Here is a 21,023-nt window from a genome sequence, read left to right as displayed (position 1 = left end):
CTATCAGTGAGGACTTCAAGGAAAGAGAGAGAAATGCTGGCGAAAGCTGAATAAGAGAGACCCTTGTTACACACTAGCGCAAAGTTTAGCAAAATTATCACCTACAGCAACATGGAAAATAAAATACATACCTGACCTAATGAATTAAGGAGATTCTCTGCAGGAAGTTAAAGAAATTTGGCTTCTTCTACGTGCCTTTATCATTGAGAGAACAGAGAGATGAACTAAATAATGAGCTATTCACTTTTTGAGTAGAATTTCAAGATGTAAAGGACTCAGAATAATCTTTTCAGCCAGCAAAGTGTCAAATAAAAAGAGCCTCAGACCAAAGATCCAATCTAGAGTGTGACTATAAGATCCTTTCTTAAGATCTAAATCACCACCTCATAGATCCTTTCAGACAAAATATTATCTAAGGATCTTAAGGGTGTTATTCCACAGCAGCCTCACATAGAGCTTAGGGGAGGAAAGAGTTTCTCTCAAAAGAAGTTTGTGGATATGGCTTATGCCTGATGGTACAGAAAATAAACTGTTAACACAGGAAGTCCACAAAGTTTTTAAGAGTTGTATCTGCTTGGAATGAAAAAGACAGCTGCTATAATAAAAGGATGCCTTTGGACCCTGAAGCACTCATTACAGGCAAGAAGCAAACTCAGAGAGTTACTCTTACAAATAAAAAGCATTGTATATGGGTTGGGTTCAGGGTTAGGGGAGATAAAAAAATTCAGAAAATAAACCCAAAAAAAGCAGCAGCCTATGGCCCACTAAGAACAACTTTCAGGAAGCAGGACTGAAACCTAATCAAGGAACTGGCAACGTGTGCCCAGTGGGGTTGCAGAATTGCTACAGACTGTGCCTACCTTATGCTCCTCTTGAAGAGAAATGTCTACTGCAGATAACCTGTGCCTTTTCAATCTTGCATGTTAAGTATGTGGGGCATATATAAATTATCTCTTCACGGGTTCTCAGTTCAAAAAGAACCATACCCAATTAACCATACCCAAGAAAACTATTTTGTACCTGGACCTGATTTATATGAGAGATATTGGACTCTGAGCTACTGTCATGATAAGATGTGAATTAGGGACCTTTGAGGAGATGCTTAGTGTATTTTGCATGTATTTTAGAAACAGGAGGGATGTGAAGTTTGGCACAATGGCAAACTATGGCAATAGTATTAATAGTTGTCCAGAGATGGCCATAACAATATTTCCCATCCCACATGCTTTTCTTCCACAGTGTGAACTTGCCACTCCCCCATCAAATCTAAACAGGTTTCTGGCACACTTACAAACAGTAGAACATGGCAGAAGTTACACTGTACAGCTGCCAAGGCTAAATCATAAAAGATTTATGCTGAGACACAGTGACACACTCACTTTTAATTCTCTATTCACCACTATGAAAGGTGACCACCCTGAAGCCCTCATATTGTGAGAAAATTTAGACCACATGTACATGCTGCAGTTAACAACCCAAATAACACCCTGGTCAACAGCCAGCATCAACTACCCATAATGTGAGTAAAGACACCTGCAGATGATTCCAGTTCTCTGCCTTCAAGTTACCACCCCTGGCTGGCAATTATTCCCAATTCATGTCCCAGTAGCCATTGTGGAGCAAAAACAAAGTCATCCCTGGTGTGCCGTTTCTGAATTACTGACTCATGATATCTGTGAGCCTAATAAAGTACTTGTTTTAAATCACTAAGTTTTGGGGAGATTCTGTTACACAGGAATAGCAACCAGAGTAATACTGAAGGAAATAATCCAGTAGAGGGAAGAATTAAGAAGGCAAGAAAAAGAGGGGAGAAATATAATAGTAAAGCCCTTGAAGGCAAAGGGATGAGCTCTTCTACACAGTTCAATGGAGAAGCTTTAGAGAGGACGCTAAATAATTCATTCATTGTAAAGAAGAAAAGGGTAATGTGCAGAGGACAGGTAGCTGCCTGGTGAACAGGTATCAGAGACTGGGAAAAGAGATGTGGAGGAGTGGCAGGAAAGAGTCTGCTGGCTTTTGTCCTAAACATTGGTAAGCCATTTGTTTTTAAACTTTATACACATTTTACCATATGATCCCACTTTTTTAAAGTAAACAATTTTCTTAAAAAGATTTAGTCTATTCCTTCAATAGACAAGACTGAGTGATTATGTGACTTGCTCAAAATCATATACCACGTGGACAGGAGCGTCAGTCCCTTACCCCAATTTCCAAAACAGTGCACTTATTCACATCACATTGCCTTTTATATTATAAAAGTATTATCTAATAGCACTATATTTCATAATCATAATTTATTAAACTAAAATCATTGGTAAGAATGAATGACCACTCTGTTTCCAATAACTGCGACCAAAAAGGTGAGCAGAAGAATGTTCTTGGGAAGATCAAAATAAACAAGCAAGCAAAGTAAACAGCTGTGCACCATTCCAACCTAGTTAAGCCCTTGTAGCTATACTGAAAGTCTCCAAAAAGATAATGCTTCTCTTTCTTCTTTCCAGTATCCCTAATTTCATCAACCATTTGACCCTCAGATAAGTTATCCACCAAGAATTTCTCCTGCCTTTTAGAAACAAATATTTTATCACTTTATTCAAATTTTACTAGTACAAAAGCACCTAGACATGGCTTGTCTAACCTCCTATCATTCAGACAAAACACAGAACTAATGCACATAGGAACCGTAGTACCTGGATAGTGTGATATATAAGAGGATAGAGACAAATGACAGACACTCTGTTGAAAAATACCTCCTAGGTTTTATTATGCCTAAAATCCTCATCCTTAGTCCTAATGATGGAGAGCTTTGGAAAAGTCTCCACTGATCCCCCAACTGTCAGATCCAAAGGTCTTTTGTTAAACCAGAGAGAAGAAAATATTAACAGTGGTTATTTCCACATAGGGAAAGTATAAGCAATTTTCTTCTGTTCTTACAGATTTCATATGAGGAAAAACACCAGTACATATTTTTAAGACCTTTTTTCAGATCTAATTCTTCTCATTTCTTGGCAATGTTCAACATGTTGATCATCCCCGCTCCTAACCTATCCACTAATATGCCTCTCTCATATTAACTGTTCCTTCTTTGTCTCCTTCACCCATTCTTCGCCTTTCACTCACCCTCTAATTATGGGCAATCCCCAAGGCTCAATCTCACTCAGGTCCACTACTCTTTTCTCTAAGTACCACAGCACCCGACTTAACTTCTCAAACAAATTCTACTCATACGCCCCACTGTAGGCTATCAATGTTCACTTGCCTATCCCACTGCCACTGCAAACACAACCTATCCACAATAAAGGTTCAACTGTCTACATCCCCTTAACAGCTACTAAAACTACCATTCCTATTTGTGTTAGTAACTGCCATTAATCAAACGGCAGTTTCTTTGTCATTAACTAGCTGAGTAACTGTGGACACATTTTTAAATCTCTCTGGTCTGATTCCTAATATACAAAATATATAGACTAACTTAGATGTTCTAAGATGTCCTGGAGTTCCACCACTCTTTGATTTCCTCTGTGACTGAATAGCAAACCTTCAAGGTAAGGTAATCTTTAATCACTCTCTGCCCTCCGTTCTCCCTTCTTATCCAGTCCATAATGAAGTCTTGTGACATCTCTCCAATCCAACTTATTTCTGCTAAATCCAAGTCCTTGTTACTTCAGGCCTCAATGATTTTCCTACCTCTCTCTACCACTTCTCTTTCCAATTCTCACGATATGTAGCACTGGTACTGCTTTGATTTTCCTAAAATATTTATTTCAGCAAGCTCTTTCTAAATTCAAAAATTTTAAAGCTCCTCCATATCTATGGGTCAAAAGACATTCTTTTCATCCTAGCATTTAAAGGCATCCATAATTAAATTCCAACTACATTTTTAACACAATTTCTTACTACTCTTTCACATAAACCTTCATTTCAGTCAAGTTGTTTTATATATTGCTCTCCGAATGCATCATACATATATATATATATATATATTTTTTTGCCTTTGCTTACCTCCTCTATGAGTTCCTTCCTGTTATGCAATATCTCTGTTCATCTTAATTCTAAGTGGTCTACAATATCTCTAACTTTTATTATTTATCTTATCTGCCCAATTATACCGTGTGTCCTTAGAAAAAGGAACCTATAAATTTCTTTGTTTCTCTTTTGGATACAACTAAGTACCTTCTACATTTCAAGTATTAATAAATATTTGTTTGGTGATTATAATTTCTTACCACACAGTCAACATGTATTTCTTAAATACTGCCCATGTGCTCTCCACTGTGTATGTTTTTTTTAATCTAAGGTACTGTTCCTCAAAGAATACACAAACAACTTGAAAAGATATGGCTAACACTAGGGAAATAACTATCAAACAAGTAAAGCATGGCATACAATTAACCCACGTGAAGAGTTCTAAAAGTAAAGAGCTACAGAAATGTAAAGAGGAAACAAAGAGGAACGAAGAACATGAGCCAAAATTAAAAGATAGAAGAAGCATAGCTTATTATTAGAAAGTGTGGAAACCAGCTTACAAGCTTAACGACTAAAGAACCTTAGACAAAAGGCTGAATAAACAGGGATGGTATTGATAACAGACTCTCTCGAAAGTCAAGAAAATGTAATAAGTAGAAAATGGTAAGCCACTGAAGATTCTGGGACAAGGGAATGCTATAATAAGGAGTATTAGAGTAGCGTTTCTATTGAGAATAAACAGAAGGAAGAAACACTGGATTCTCAGAAGTTCAAATGACTTTCAATAGTCTAGGCTCAGGAAACATGTCCTGGGATTCACATAGTAAAGGAGGGAAAGCAGAGATATGAAAAAGAAAAGAAGTGTGGACTTTTGAATGGGAATAAGAGATAAATGAAAGAAGCAGTTTAAAGATGATGCCTAATTTAAAGCCCACATGATTAGAAGAAAATAAAGTGGACTGGGCACGGTGGCTCACGCCTGTAATCCCAGCACTTTGGGAAGCCGAGGCAGGTGGATCACGAGGTCAGGAGTTCGAGACCAGCCTGGCCAATATGGTAAAATCCCGTCTCTACTAAAAATACAAAAATTAGCTGGGCGTGGTGGCATGTGTCTGTAGTCCCAGCTACTTGGGAAGCTGAGGCAGAAGAATCACTTGAACTCAAGAGGCAGAGGTTGCAGTGAGCCAAGATTATGTCACTGTACTCCAGCCTGGAAGACAGAGCAAGACTCTGTCTTACAAAAAAAAAAAAAAAAAAAAAAATTAAAGAGTAGAAAATGGTAACTTTCACCTGGGGCATTCTGAGTTTAAGGAGAGAATCAGAAATAGAAGCAGATCACCAGTACAGGAAAAACCAGGAAGTGACCAGTAGAACAAGTTGGCAATAGGATTAGTTTTAAAATCAAAGAACTGGGCAGAAGTTATAAACATGTTACATAGAAGATGAAATATATTAAGCCACGATCAGCTGGTACTAGCTTTGTATCAATAATTTTATCAGAAAAGCAAACTAAAAACTAAAGCAAAGGTTTCCAAACCCTTTCTGGGAGCCCCGAGTCTTAGCAATTTTTTCATGACACCCCTAGGCCAAAAAAAAAATAGGTCCAAACAACTTAATTAGTAGTTATGTCCTTAAAACTTAGTGTCTGTTGAGCAATGTAGACCTTATCAAACCTTAGAATCAAATCGGACAATACCACACTGTCATTCCCTGTTCTACATTCACATTTTCACGTAGTAGTTGCTTTTTATCAGAGCAACCTCTGAAAATAACATCTTTACAAAGACATGACATTGTAGAAAGGGGTGTAGGTATATAATATTGAAACCATGAACTACCTCTAAACAAAAGTTGAAGCCTGAGGTGCTCTGGGCACCTCAGCACACAGTTTGGGAAACTGGGAGCCAACAGGAGGGGTCTAAAAGGGAGTGGGGAGTGGGTGGGAAACCTAATGAAAAAGGAGCAAAAGAAAGTTCTTAGCACAGTTAACCACAAGGGGGCAGCATAATAATTGGTAGGGGCAGCACGATGGGGGTTCCAGCGAAGAGATAAAAGTCAAACCTTTCCATACAAAGGCTATAATACACCCTCACCATTTCAAGACCTTAAAGTTCTTTATCTCTTTACACTAGAAAGGAAGAAACACTAGAGTCTGGCAGATCACCGTATGCAGTCATTCTGCACTTCTCTGAATCTCCTTTGCCTACCCAGCCAGGGACAGTAACCAAGACTTTTATAAGAGTTAAGAAATTTACAACTTTGCCTGTGTCTTATCCAATTCTCACAACAATCTTATAACGAAGAGAAGCTAAAAGAGTCGTAAACAATACATCTTTTTTTCTTTTTTTTTTTTTTTTTTGGAGACAGAGTCTCGCTGGTGTGCAGTGGTACCATCTTGGCTCACTGCAACCACCACCTCCCCGGTTCAAGCAATCCTCCTGCCTTGGCTTCCCACGTAGCTGGCATTAGAGGTATATGTCACTACACCTGGCTAACTTTTGTATTTTTAGTAGAGATGGGGTTTCACCATGTTGACCAGGCTGGTCTTGAACTCATGACCTCAAGTGATTCTCCAGCCTCAGCCTCCCAAAGTGGTGGGATTACAGGAATGAGCTACCATGCCCAGCCATAAATAATACAACTCTTAAGTGGCAAAAACACTAGGATTCAAATCCAGATCTCACTCCAAAGCCAATGTACTTTCCTATTCTGCATCAAAAGCATCCCACCTTTCAGCAATAGCCAGGTGAAGTAGAGAAACAATCTCATAGTCTCTTATCTGAGACACCTGTCTCAAATTACCAAAGATATAAAAAAAAAAAAAAAAATCCCTAATGAGTCCCTAAAACATGCTTTAAACTGCAAATACAGGATATTCAGTTAGAGCAAAAACAAGCACGGTGTGCTCTTCTAGTCATAAACTACTGCAACTTTCCTATTCAGGTAAATACATGTACTATTAAGGCAAGTGCTGGATACATCCGGTTTGTACATACATTACACGCCAACAGACAAATGCATGTACAAGCGATTCCCACAACGTGGTATAAGGTGAGGCAAATGGAGGAAGGGAGGGAAAAGCTGATTATTCACCTTCAAATGTTCTAAGTGTTATATCAAAATACAAGTTGAACATCCCTAATCTGAAAAGCTCCAAAATCTGAAACATTTTGAGCACCAACATGATGCCACAAGGGGAAAATTCCACGCATAATTACTTAATACAAACTTTGTTTCATGCACAAGATTATTGCATAAAATGACTTAGTGGCTGTGTGAATAACGTGTGCATGAAACATAAATGAACTTTGTATTTACACTTGAGTCCCATCCCCAAGATATCTCATTATGTATATGCAGACATTCCAAAATTTAAATCCGAAACACTTCTGGTCCCAAGCATTCTGGAGAAGGGATTCAAAATCTTTATTTGCAGTAGCCCAAAAACTCACTGTACAAACTTACTATGAAACCAAAAGCAATCATCTCCCTTATTCCCATTTCTAGTTTCCTTCTCCATATTTCACCCTCCCTCTATGACATACTCAGCCGCTCCTACCCTTTCATTCAGAGAAAAGGAGTTTCTCCTGACACATTAGTAATTACCGGAAAACAAACTGGGTAAATTCAACCGACACAGCTAGCTTAGGCAGATAAAACCAACAGGAAGCATTCAATGTGACAGCAGAAACCCCAGCAAGAATAGCTAACGTGTTCTTCCAAAAGCTATCTCTTACTGCTTGGAAATAGTCCTTTCTTTGAAGGATTAAGAATCTCCAGCTGCTCAAGAAGGGTAACGGACAACGTTCTACGTTTCTCTGCAAAGTCATGGTATGTGTAAAGCCAGCAAAAAATGTTTCTTAAAGGATCCAAGTCGAACAACACAACACCCCAAAATTACTCTCGCAGATCAACATGAAAAGTTTAGCACTGACATTTTCAGAGGAGTAAGCAATAATGAGCCCTGCCTGTCTTCACAGGCTTCCAGCCTTCCTACACACGCACTCCCAGCTCGCGACACCCTCGCCTTTACTGCAGCGATAAAGGACAGCACACCCACCGTCGGGAGGAGGAGGAAGAGCCTCTTTTTCTGCAGAAGAGAAACAGTTCACATCTTGTTCCTGTTGCCTGCTTCTAAAACCTAAAAAAAAGCAGCAGCAGTTACTACTACCACATAAATTCAGGAAAAAAATAGATGTTTTTTCTAGGCTGTTTAGCTGTCTAGAAAATTTTTAAACGGAATAAGGAGGTGGAGGGGTGCCGGAATTATAAGACACAAAAGGAAGCAACTATCACTAACAAAGACTTGTTCTAGGTGTCGTCTTAAAGAGGAAGATTTTTTTCTGGCTCAGAAGTTTGCTGCTACTCGCTGGGGGGGGGAGGCGGGATTAGAAGGTAGGAAGGGGGTTGAGAGACAACTGCCACCCCCACCCAGACAGAAGCCAGGCAGCTGGAACACCTACCGGCTACCCGGCTCAGGCGACCAGAGCGCGCCCTCGAGCCCGCGGGGGCAGCTCCTACCCGGAGCCTTCCTACTGCGAAGCCCCGAGGCGGGCACGGCTCCGAGCGACCTCCAGGCTGGGCCCTCGGGGGCCCTCCCGTTCGGGCTCGGCTCCCACTCACATCCCTCGGCGGCAAGAACCAGGCCTCTCCCTGCGCCGCGGCAGCTCTCCGCCCTGACGCGCGTCGCAAGCCGGGTCCCAGGGGCCGGAGGGGCCGAAACGCCGAGGCGGCGGCGCGAACACCCGAGAGAGCCGGGCGCCAGCCCAGCCTGTCAGCGCCGAGGGAGGCCGTTAGCGGCGTCCGCTGCCGCCCCCTTCTGCTCCACTTCCTCTCTCCTTCCTGCAGCTCCACACCACTCCCACTTCGGGCAGCCGGGAAGCCCGACACAGTCGTTGTCTCCACCCTCTCGTGGGCCACACCGTCTTCTCAACGCCGCAGGCGACACGGGCTTGGGCGCCCTATGAGCCTGGAACTCAGCCTCTCGCTTGGCCTGCAGCTTCCCGGACTGGGCCGGACGCAGACTGCCGGAGACCGGAGGAGCGTCCCGCACTGCGCGTGCGCCGCTCGGCGCCGGCCGCGGGACTCGCAGGTGGGGGCGAGGCAGGGCGGCGCCCTCTCGGGAAGCCGGCGGACGCGCGTGGAGATTCCCGGGACTGCCCCTGGACGTGAGCGCGCAAGGAAGTTAAGGCGGCGACGCCCAGCGAAATACTGGGGCCCGGCGGGAGCTAGGTGGCGGCGCTGGGCCCGGCCCTCCATAGATGGGCGGGTGTACGTGTGGCCGCCGCCCGCCCGGGAAGCGGCCGGGAGTGAGTCAGCCTGGCAGGCGCCCCCAGCGCCCAGCCTGCAGGGGAGGAGGCCGGGCTGCCTCCACGCTGAGGCTCCCCTCCCCGCACACTTGTCAGCTTTCTGCTTTTGCTTCCACATGCGGGATACAGCAGACCTGTGCTTCCCCAGTCCGGGCTGCTAGGCCGAGGGGAAGTGGCGCCAGGGGGCGAGGACAACGCGCTCACTCGCGCTGTTTCGCGGCAGTGCATCCTGGATCGCTTGACTCAGATCAGGCACCTTGGCTGTAAAGGGGTGAGGGTGGGATGAAGCGCCCAGCTGCCTGCGGGTTGGCGGCAAGGCCTAGCTCATGTTTCTCTAGGCCTTTACCGCTCTGGCCTGGTGTAGCCCAGGAGAGGGTGGAGACCACGTCTGTGATGGGCTTCCAGGCTACGAAAGGGCCTCATTCATTTATTCAAATATTTACTGAGTGTCTGCTAGGTGCTGGCCTGTAGGTTCCCAGAGATACTAGGTGAACACGACCCCACACACTCCTTGCCCTGCTGGATTGTATTCTGATGGAAGCAACAAAAGGAATAAACAAGCAAACACAAAACAATTTACACGCATAATGTGCAGGATGTGTAATTGCCACTAAGAAAATGCATAATTTTCATATACATAATAACAAAGAAAAGTAGAAAGTGAGGAGGGGGTGTGCCACTTTAGGGTGGCCAGGAACGACTTCCTAGAATAAGTGGCATTTGAGCAGAGATCTGAAGGATGAGAATGAGCCAGTCCCATGACTATCTGGGAAAATTATTTCAGGCAGAGGGACTCCTGAAGGCAGACTTTGAGAAGGGAATGTGTTTGGCAAGTTGAAGGATCAGGAAAGAGCTCACTGTGGCTGGAGGACACTGAAGAAGGGGGCACTGGTAAAAGGTGAGGCCAAAGACTCACCAGACTGTATGGGGCTTCTTATTATTTTTCAAGTATTAGTGTCAACCTAAATGAAGTGATGCATTCATAGCTCCTGTTTCCCCATACACAAGTGATGCTGCTATTCAAGTCTGTCTTGTATTTAATGGTTTGTTTAAACCTCACCAAAGCAACTCTTGCATTTCTTCTTACATAATACCCATTGCAAAGGGTCTTTAGGCAAATGATAGTATTATAGGAAATGACTTGAATTCACCCTGACTCTTTCAAAGTAAATAATGAGCTGTGTAAGAGGGAGAGATGCAGGAAAATTGCATTCCTACAGCTACTGCTTCGTAGGCAATATATAGGCAAAATTAATTAGAATTTCTAATTACTAATTGTGACTCAATGACTTAGAATATCAAGGCCACAGTTAAAGACTACCAGAAGAGTTCTTTTTTCCAGCAAAAACTGATACCTGATACTGGGATAAAAGCTAGATCACAGACCCACGCAATGAAGAAGAGCTGAAGATGGCCTTACTTAATGTCCTGGTTAAACAAAAAGCATCTGAACTGTGGAAATGCAAACATTATCTTTTGTGAGGGAAAAAAAAATGCTTGTTTTAGAACTCTGAAACAGTATTACTTTCATTATAAGTGATGTTTCTACATTTTGCAGTGATACACTTATGTAATAGGCATGGTATCTGTTACTGTCCACAGCCTGTTTGCAGGGAGAAGCCATTTGGAATTAAAGAATATTGAGGATTTTTGTGTGGGGGACCAGATTCTTTTCTTAATATTAGAGATATGAGTATGGAAGATGAGGTGGACAAGGTGTATATTATTCATAAGCCTATAGAATTGAGAAATCCTCTGTCTACCCACATAGAAAGAGGAAGCAACTTGCCTTCTGTCATTCAGAGAGTGAAAGCCTCTCATCGCTAACACATGATTTCAAGTCAATGCTACCTGGAATGTTGAGCTTTTCTCGCTCTGTGGATTACAGAACTTTTGAGCTCTTTATGTGATTCCTGGTAGTGGCATAGCTAGAAATTTGCTCCTTAAGGCAAACATTTCAGGAAATTTCCCCTATTCTTTGATAATGATAAGAAGAATTCCAAGGAATTTTACCAAGTCTTTCAGGACATTTGTTTGTTTGTTTGTTTGTTTGTTTGTTTGTTTGAGACAGAGTCTTGCTTTGTCACCAGGCTGGAGTGCAGTGACACAATCTCAACTCACTGCAACCTCCGACTCCCCGGTTCAAGTGATTCTCCTGCCTTCTGAGTAGTTGGGATTACAGGCATGCACCACCACACCCAGCTAATTTTTTTGTATTTTTAGTAAAGAAGAGGTTTCACCATGTTAACCAGGATGGTCTCTATATCTCCTGACCTTGTGATCTGCCCGCCTCAGCCTCCCAAAGTGCTGAGATTACAGGCGTGAGCCACTGTGCCTGGCCCTCAGGACATTCTTTCACACAATATGAAGAAACGAGAAATGTGAGCTGTAGGGTAACACATTTAGATTCAACACTTTGTGGCAAGATCCAATGGTGACTGTGGGGCCTGTGTGTAGTGTCTTGAGCTTTGGTCCTTCCAGTGTTGGCCAGCATGGCAGCAGTGATTCTTGACTGCTATGCCCAAACCTGCCCCAATCCCAGCAAGACTGACTCAGTACGTGTGAGACGGAGCACTGGCTTCTATATCTTTTTAACATTTTTTTAGGTGGTTTGACATAAAGCCATGGGTGAAAATCCATGGCCAAGCATTTCTTTCCATCACAGCTTTCGCCAAGAAAGTTTATTTAGATTTTCTAAGCCTCTGTTTCCTCATCAGTCTAATGAGGATAGCAATCTCCCCTGTAGAGAGATTTTGAAGATTAGATGAAAAAGTATTTAAAAACCCTTAGCACAGTTATCAAATGCCTATATATCTGTGGCAGGATCAATTTACCGATATAACCAAGCTGAGAGGTATAAGAAATTTGTTGAATTTAATTAGGAAGCTTGAAGTATTTGTCACAGTTTATTGCACTAAACAGGACTGGTGTGGGCTGGTAAGATAAGGACTGAGTTGTAATACAGATAAATGCAAAGATCTGCATTTGAATTTTTTAAAATGGAACTATATCATTAAACGATGAGATAATGAAAACATCATTCTGAAGGGGTCATAAATGTGAGCCCAAAAAAAGATACAGGAAAGTCTTTGGAAGGGGAAACAGGCTGCAACAAACAGCTTGGGGGAGGTCCAGGGGTTAGTTTGTTTCTTTCCAAAATAAGGAAGATTTACTTTTCTGAAGGCAGAAAGAATAAACTGTGGAATGAGACTTACTTATTCCAAGTGTAGGATTGTAAACCAAAAGACAAAGGCAAGGGGTATTAATCAAGTAGACAGACAAGCAAATAATGTTTTTTTACTATAAATCATCCAGATATAGTAGTACCATTTATTCCAAAATTTGGTTGGCTATAGCAATTTTCCAAAACCTCTGTACCTCAGCACATCCTTGTCTCTACAACAGTCTTCCTACCCTCCTATATATATATGTATATGTATGTATTTTATTGCACTTTAAGTTCTGGGGTACATGTGTAGAACATGCAGGATTGTTGCATAGGTACATACATGGCAATGTGTTTGCTGTCTCCATCCCCATCACCTATATCAGGCATTTCTCCCCACGTTATCCCTCCCCATCTCCCTACCATCTGCTCAGCCTCCCCTAGTTCCCCAAAAGAGAAGCCAGTGTGTGATGCTCCCCTCCCTGTGTCCCTGTGTTCTCATTATTCAACACCCACCAATGAGTAAGAACATGTGGTGTTTGATTTTCTGTTCTTGTGTCAGTTTGCTGAGAATGATGGTTTCCAGATTCATCCATGTCCCTACAAAGGACACAAACTTACCATTTTTTATGGCTGCATAGTATTCCATGGTGTATTTGTGCCACATTTTCCTTGTCCAGTCTATCATTGATGGGCATTTGGCTTGGTTCCAGATCTTTGCTATTATAAACAGTGCCACAATGAACATACGTGTGCATGTGTCTTTATCACAGAATGATTTATAACCCTTTGGGTATCTACTCAGTAATGGGATTGCTGGGTCAAATGGAATTTCTATTTCTAGGTCCTTAAGGAATCACCACACTGTCTTCCACAATGGTTGAACTAATTTACACTCCTACCAACAGTGTAAAATTCTTCCTACTTCACCACATCCTCTCCAGCATCTGTTGTCTCTAGATTTTTTAATGATCACCATTCTAACCGGCATGAGATAGTATCTCAATGTGGTTTTGATTTGCATTTCTGTAATGACCAGTGATGATGAGCATTTTTTCATATGTTTGTTGGCCTCATATATGTCTTCTTTTGAAAAGTGTCTGTTCGTGTCCTTTGCCCACTTTTGAATGGGTTTGTTTTTTTCTTGTACATCTGTCTTAGTTCTTTGTAGATTCTGGATATTAGCCCTTTGTCAGATGGGTAGATTGCAAAAAAATTTTTCAGTCTGTTGGTTGCCAGTTTCTTCTAATGATTCTTTCTTCTGGTGTACAGAAACTCTGGAGTTTAAATAGATCCCATTTGTCTATTTTGGCTTTTGTTGCCAATGCTTTTGGTGTTTTAGTCATGAAGTCCTTGCCTATGCCTGTGTCCTGAATGGTTTTGCCTAGGTTTTGTTCTAGGGTTTTTATGGTGTTAGCTCTTATGTTTAAGTGTTTAATCCATCTGGAGTTAATTTTAGTGTAAGGTGTCAGGAAGGGGTCCAGTTTCTGCATTCTGTACACTGCTAGTCAGTTTTCCCAACACCATTTATTAAACAGGGAATTCTTTCCCCATTGCTTGTTTTTGTTAGGTTTGTAAAAGATTAGATGGTTGTATATGTGTGGTGTTGCCTCCGAGGCCTCTCTTCTGTTCCATTGGTCTACATCTCTGTTTTGGTATCAGTACCAATCTGTTTTGATTACTGTAGACTTGTAGTATATTTTGAAGTCAGGTAGCATGATTCCTCCAGCTTTGTTCTTTTGGCTTAGAATTGACTTGGTTACGCAGGCTCTCTTTTGGTTCCATATGAAGTTTAAGGTGTTTTTTTCCAATTATTCTGAGAAGAGGGTCATTGGTAGCTTGATGGCAATAGCATTGAATCTATAAATTACTTTGGGCAGTATGGCTATTTTCACAATATTGATTCTTTCTATCCATGAGTATGGAATGTTTTTCCATCTGTTTGTGTCCTCTCTTATTTCCTTGAGCAGTGGTTTGTAGTTCTCCTTGAAGAGATCCTTTACATCCTTTGTTAGTTGTATTTCTAGGTATAATTGTATATTATATATATAAATAATATATAATATAGATATTATATTCTATATTATATACTATTTATATATATAATATGCAAGTCTGTAAACATAATCCACCACATTATAGGAATATATATTATATTCCTATATATTCCTTTGTAGCAATTGTGAATGGCAGTTTCTTCTTGATTTGGCTCTCTTGAAGTCTGTTATTGGTATATAGGAATCCTTGTGATTTCTGCACATTGATTTTGTATCCTGAGACTTTGCTGAGTTGCTTATCAGTATCAGGAGATTTGGGGCTGAGATGATGGGTTCTTCTAAATATACAATCATGTTGTCTGCAAATAGAGACAATTTGACTTCCTCTTTTCCTAATTGAATACCCTTTATTTCTTTTTTTTTTTTTTTTTTTTTTTTTTTTTTTTGCTCGATTGCTCTGGATAGAACTTGAAATACTATTTTGAATAGGAGTAGTAAGAGAGGGCATCCTTGTCTAGTGCCAGATTTCAAAGGGAATGCTTCCAGTTTTTGCCCATTCAGTATGATATTAGCTGTGGGTTTGTCGTAAATAGCTTTTATTATTTTGAGATATGCTCCATCGATACCTAGTTTATTGAGGGTTTTTAGCATAAAGGGCTGTTGAATTTTGTCAAATGTATTCTCTGCATCTATTGAGATAATCATGTGGTTTTTGTCTTTGGTTCTGTTTGTGTGGTGAGTTACGTTTACAGACTTGTGTATGTTGAACCAACCTTGCATCCCCAGGATGACGCCTACTTGATAGTGATGGATAAGCTTTTTGATGTACTGTTGCAGTCGGTTTGCCAGTAGTTTATTGAAGATTTTTGCATCTATGTTCATCATGGATATAGGTCTGAAGTTTTCTTTTCTGCCGGGTTTTGGTACCAGGATTATGTTGGTTTAGAAAGGATTCCCTGTTTTTGGATTGTTTGGAATAGTTTCAGAAGGAGTGGTGCCAGCTCCTCTTTGTATGTCTGAAGAATTCAGCTGTGAACCCATCTGGACCTGGCCTTTTTTGTTTGGTTGGTAGGCTATTAATTGCTGCCTCAACTTCAGCCCTTGTTATTGGTCTAAACAGGGTTTCAACTTCTTCCTGGTTTAGGCTTGGGAGGGTTCATGTGTCCAGGAATTTATGCATTTCTTTCGGGTTTACTGGTTTATGTGCATAGAGTTGTTTGTAGTAATCTCTGATGGTAGTTTCTATTTCTGTGGAATCTGTGGTGATATCCCCTTTATCCTGTTTTATTGCATCTATTTGATTCTTCTCTATTTTCTTTTTTATTAATCTGGTTAGTGGTCTATTTTGTTGATCTTTTCAAAAAAACCAGCTCCTTGATTTATGGATTTTTTGAAGGTTTTTTTGTGTCTTTATCTTCTTCAGTTCTGCTCTGATCTTAGTTATTTCCTGTCTTCTGCTAGCTTTTGAGTTTTTTTGATCTTGTGCCTCTAGCTCTTTCAATTTTGATGATAGGGTGTTGATTTTAGATCTTTCCTTGCTTCTCACATGGGCATTTATTGCTATAAATTTTCCTCTAGACACTGCTTTAAATGTGTTCCCGAGATTCTGGTACATTGTGTCTTCAACTTGTTGGTTTCGTAGAACATCTTTATTTCTGCCTTCATTTCATTGTTTATCCAGTCAACATTCAAGAGCCAGTTGTTCCGTTTCCATGAAGTTGTGCAGTTCTGAGTTAGTTTCTTAATCTTGGATTCTAATTTGATTGCACTGTCGTCTGAGAGACTGTTTGTTATGAATTCCATTATTTTGCATTTGCTGAGGATTGATTTACTTCCAATTATATGGTCAGTTTTAGAGTAGGTGTGATGTGGTGCCAAGAAGAATGTATATTCTGTGGATTTGGGGTGGAGAGTTCTGTAGTTGTCTAGTAGGTCTGCTTGGTCCAGGTCTCAGTCCAAGTCCTGGATATCCTTGTTAATTTTCTGTCTTGTTGATCTGACTGATATTGACAGTGGAGTGTTAAAGTCTCCCACTATTATTGTGTGGGAGTCTAAGTCTCTTTGTAGGTTGTTAAGAACTTGCTTTATGTATCTGGGTGCTCCTGTATTGGGTGCGTATATATTTAGGATTGTTAGCTCTTCTTGTTGCATTGATCCTTTGATCCTTTTACCATTATGTAATTCCCTTCTTTGTCTCTTTTTATTTTTGTTGGTTTAAAGTCTATTTTATCAGAGAATAGGATTGCAACTCCTGCTTTTTTTTTTTTTTTCTCCTCTCCGTTTGCTTGGTAAATCTTCCTCCATCCCTTAATTTTGAGCCTGTGTGTATCCTTGCATGTGAGATGGGTTTCCTGGATACAGCACACCAATGGGTTTTGACTTTTTATCCAATTTGCCAGTCTGTGTCTTTTGACTGGGGCATTTAGTCCATTTACATTCAAAGTTAATATTGTTATGTGTGAATTTGATCCTGCCGTATTGGTGCTAGTTGGTTGTTTTGCCCATTAGTTAATGCAGTTTCTTCATTTTGTTGATTCTCTTTACCATTTGGTACGTTTGTGGAGTGGCTGGTATTGGTTGTTCCTTTCTATGTTTAGTGCTTCTTTCAGGAGCTCTTGTAAGGCAGGCCTGGTGGTGATGAAATCTCTGAGCAATTGCTTGTTCATAAAGGATTTTATTTCTCCTTCACTTATGAAGCTTAGTTTGGCTGGATATGAAATTCTAGGTTGAAAGTTTTTTCTTTAAGGATGAATATTGGCCCCCACTCTCTTCTGGCTTGTAGGATTTCTGCAGAGAGATCTGTTGTGAGTCTGATGGGCTTCCCTTTGTGGGTAACCCAGCCTTTCTCTCTGGCTGCCCTTAGCATTTTTTCCTTCATTACAACCCTGGTGAATCTGATGATTATGTGTCTCGGGGTTGCTCTTCTTGAGGACTATTTTTGTGGTGTTCTCTGTATTCCTGGGCTTGAATATTGACCTGCCTTGCTAGGCTGGGGAAGTTCTCCTGGATTATATCCTGAAGAGTATTTTCCAGCTTGGGTTCATTCTCCCGTCACATTCAGGTACACCTATCAAACATAGATTAGGTCTTTTCACATTATCCCATATTTCTTGGAGGCTTTGTTCATTTTACTTTACCCATTTTTTCTCTAATCTTGCCTTCTCATTTTATTTCATTGAGTTGATCTTCAATCTCTGGTATACTTTCTTCTGCTTGGTCGATTTGGCTATTGAAACTTGTGTATGCTTCACAAAGTTCTCATGTTGTGTTTTTCAGCTCCATTAATTCCTTTATATCTTCTCTAAGCTGTTTATTCTCATTAGCATTTCATCAAACCTTTTTTCAAGGTTCTTAGTTTCTTTGCATTGGGTTAGAACATGTTCTTTCAGCTCAGGGAAGTTTGTTATTACCCACTTTCTGAAGCCTGTTCTGTAAATTCATCAGACTCATTCTCCAGCCTTGTTCCCTTGCTGGTGAGGAGTTGTGATCCCTTGAAGGAAGAGATGTGTTCTGATTTGGGGTGTTTCCATCCTTTTTGTGCTGGTTTCTTCTCATCTTTGTGGATTTATCTACCTGCGGTCTTTGTAGTTGGTGGCTTTCGGATAGGGTCTCTGAGTGGATGTCCTTTTTGTTAATGATGAAGTTATTTCTGTTTTTTAGTTTTCCTTCTAACAGTCAGGCCCCTCTGCTGTTGGACTGCTGGAGGTCCATTCCAGACCCTGCTTACCTGGGGATCACCTGTGGTGGCTGCAGAACAGTAAGGTTTGCTGCCAGTTTCTTCTTCTGTTATCTTTGTCCCAGAAGGATAGCTGCCAGATGTCAGCCTGAGCTCTTCTTTATGAGGTGACTCTTTGGATATATCGGGGTCAGGAAGCTGCTTGAGAAGAGAGTCTGTCCCCTATAGGAGCTCAAGTGCTGAGCTGTGAGCTCCATTGTTCTGTTCAGAGCTGCTGGGCCAGTATGTTTAAGTCTGCTGCAGTGGAACTCATAACCGCCTTTTTTACTCAGGTGTTCTGTCCTGGGAAGGTGGGGCTTTATTTATAATTCCTGACTTACTGCTGCCTTTTTTCAGAGATGCCCTGCCCAGCGAGAAGGTAGTCTAATCACAGTCTGCCAGTAGAGTTTTTGCTGAGCTGCCATGGGCTCTGCCCAGCTGCTGTGTGAACTTCCTTGTGGTTTTGTTTATAGAGGTATAGTTAGAACTGCCTCGGTAATGGTGGACTGCCTCTGTAGTTGCAGACTGCCTTGGTAATGGCTGATTGCCTAGGTAATGGTAGATTGCCTTGGTAATGGCAGACTCCCTCGGTAGTGGTGGACTCCCTTGGTAATGGCAGACACCTTTCCCCCCACAGAGGTGGAACATCCCAGGTCCAGCTATGTGTGCTGTGAAACTCTCAATCCAGAGTGTTTCCGATTGCTGGTCTTTGTGGGTGTGGGACCCACTAAGCCAGATCGCTTTTTTTCAGTAGAATGGGTGACTGTCTCCCAGGCCTTCCAGGCACCAGTTAAAAGGGCTGCCCAGATTTATGTGAGTTTTTGTGCAGAGACCCACTGTGCCAGCTGAAACAGCCATGCTGGAGACTCATGGCACTTTTCCACCTGGGAATCTCCTGGTCTGTGGGCAGTAAAATCTCATTTGGAAATGCAGTATCACTCACCCTCTGCATTCTCTCTGAGAACTGCACTCCAGAACTGTTATTCAGCCATCTTGGATCATCCCCAAGCGTAGCTTTTCCCTACCCTCCCTTTTAATCACAAAAAAGAAAGGAAAAAAAAAAGGATATTCCCAGTGAACAGATCCCTTAATCCTTTGAGATAACTGGATGTATTAAACTTTGGTGCTTGATAACCACAACAGTTTTCCCTTTGTAACTCAAGAATTAATAACCTCTTTCAAGTGAGGATAATTTTTTGGCAAAATATGCAAAATGTCAGTTATAACTATGCCTTACTTAAAAAAAAATTTTAACTTAAAACCATTAGGCATAGAATTGCCTATTCACTAAAAACATTTTTTCGTGAAAGGATTTATGCCAAAATTCACTCTTAAAAACAAAATTTCTCTAGCATAATTGTTAGGTTACAGAGACTTAATTTTTGAATCCTAATTTAGATTAAGGATTCTGTCATCTTTGCTGAGAACTGTCCTCTTCACCCAGAGTAGCCAGCTTCTGGCACCTATGTTCTACTTTGTGACCCTGCTTCCCACACCCCTTGATTGCACCAACCTGAACAATCAGAGTCTTGCTTCTGGAGAATTTGGAGTTGGGATTCAAAAACAGCAAATCAGACTTTTTTGTTCACTTGAAATGGGTTACCCATGCTCAAAAGTTAAGGCTGCCACTTGACGAGGTTGCCATCTTCATTCTTGCACAGCAAGCTGATTTGCTGTAGGAGAAAAGAATACCACAGAAGAGAAGAGAGAGAAAGAGAAGAGAGGGAGAGAGAGAGAGAGAGAGAGAGAGTACATGCTATGGGTCCCCATAGCTTTTCAACAAAAATTCCTGCATTTGATATCTTGAAAATACTTCCTTATGACAAATTTCTCCTTTTGACTTAAGTTAGATCTAGTAGCATCAGCATACTTGCAACTGAAATAACCTGGAGTAAGAGCGACATTATAGTATGCTGATGAAAAGATAAGAAAAATATACTCTGTCAAATTACGAGGAAATGTATGTTTTTTTAAAAAAAAAATGATTTACCCACAAAGTGTGGAAGTCTATCTTCAATCATAAAACCAAGCAGAACTATACGAGTATTAGTCACAATCTGAAATATTACATATAACCCATAGGTTAGCGGAAGATAAGCTCTCTTTGATTATGATGGGTATTTACTACAGTGAAATTTTCCTCACCCACGCCTCCTTCTTTTAACCACCACACCCTTTACCACTGTTCTGTTTTCTTTTCTCACTTGCTTCACTCTAATTTCTCTGTAACTTAATACTTTTGTGAATTTTCTAGCTGTGGCTGTAGGAATTGCTATGGTCATTCTACTCTAGCTATGCTATTGACCAAAGGAAAATCTGATTTGATATTAAAGTATCATGCAGATGTGGTGAAATACTGTATATTTGTAGTTGAAACACAGTATTTCTATTTCAACTACAAAATACACAACTGGATCTGAAAATGCTACATGAAACAGTTCTCCATTTTAACTTCTACTCCTGGTTGGCCATATACTTCCAAATGTCCCTATTTGTCACCAACTAGACCTTTTTCTTCTCCTTCCCCCATTTTTCCCTTAATGCCTTCTCTTTCTGAGGTTTGAGGCTGTACCTCTTTATCTCTACATCATGAGAGCTGGTCAGAGGGAAAGTAGGTGTTTTCCTCCTAGAAAAGGCGGCTGGTATTAAGGGAGCACCCTTATTAGTGTTGTTTTACTTGGACCACATAATTTTAGGTTTCCCATCCACATCTAATAGCGTCTCCCACTGAACATTGATATAATTGTCCGTTTGGAGGGGACAAACAGTTCTTTGTTTTCTCCTTTTGTGTAATGGTTCTTTGGTTGTTTACTGTCACCACCACCTATTATAGCTCAAGCATAAAATGATGTCACAGTCCAAAGGCAAAC

At 41.0% G+C, this 21,023-nt stretch overlaps 1 protein-coding gene across 1 annotated transcript in view; it reads right to left on the bottom strand.

The window, feature by feature from the left end:
- Positions 1-8,583, bottom strand: part of JAK2 (Janus kinase 2) — a 120,547-nt gene extending 111,964 nt beyond the window's left edge. Inside the window, exons 1-2 of the mRNA XM_039461525.2 lie at positions 8,430-8,583; positions 8,027-8,107 (exon numbers count right to left, since the gene is read on the bottom strand). The gene's annotated coding sequence lies outside the window, so the exon portion shown is untranslated. The remainder of the gene's footprint in view (positions 1-8,026; positions 8,108-8,429) is intronic.
- Positions 8,584-21,023: the final 12,440 nt, after the last annotated feature.

Source organism: Saimiri boliviensis, chromosome 2, assembly GCF_048565385.1.
Source record: "Saimiri boliviensis isolate mSaiBol1 chromosome 2, mSaiBol1.pri, whole genome shotgun sequence".
In the NCBI taxonomy this organism is placed as follows: domain Eukaryota; kingdom Metazoa; phylum Chordata; class Mammalia; order Primates; family Cebidae; genus Saimiri; species Saimiri boliviensis.
Note: the sequence above shows the minus strand (reverse complement) of the source record. Positions and strands in the feature narration are given on the sequence as shown.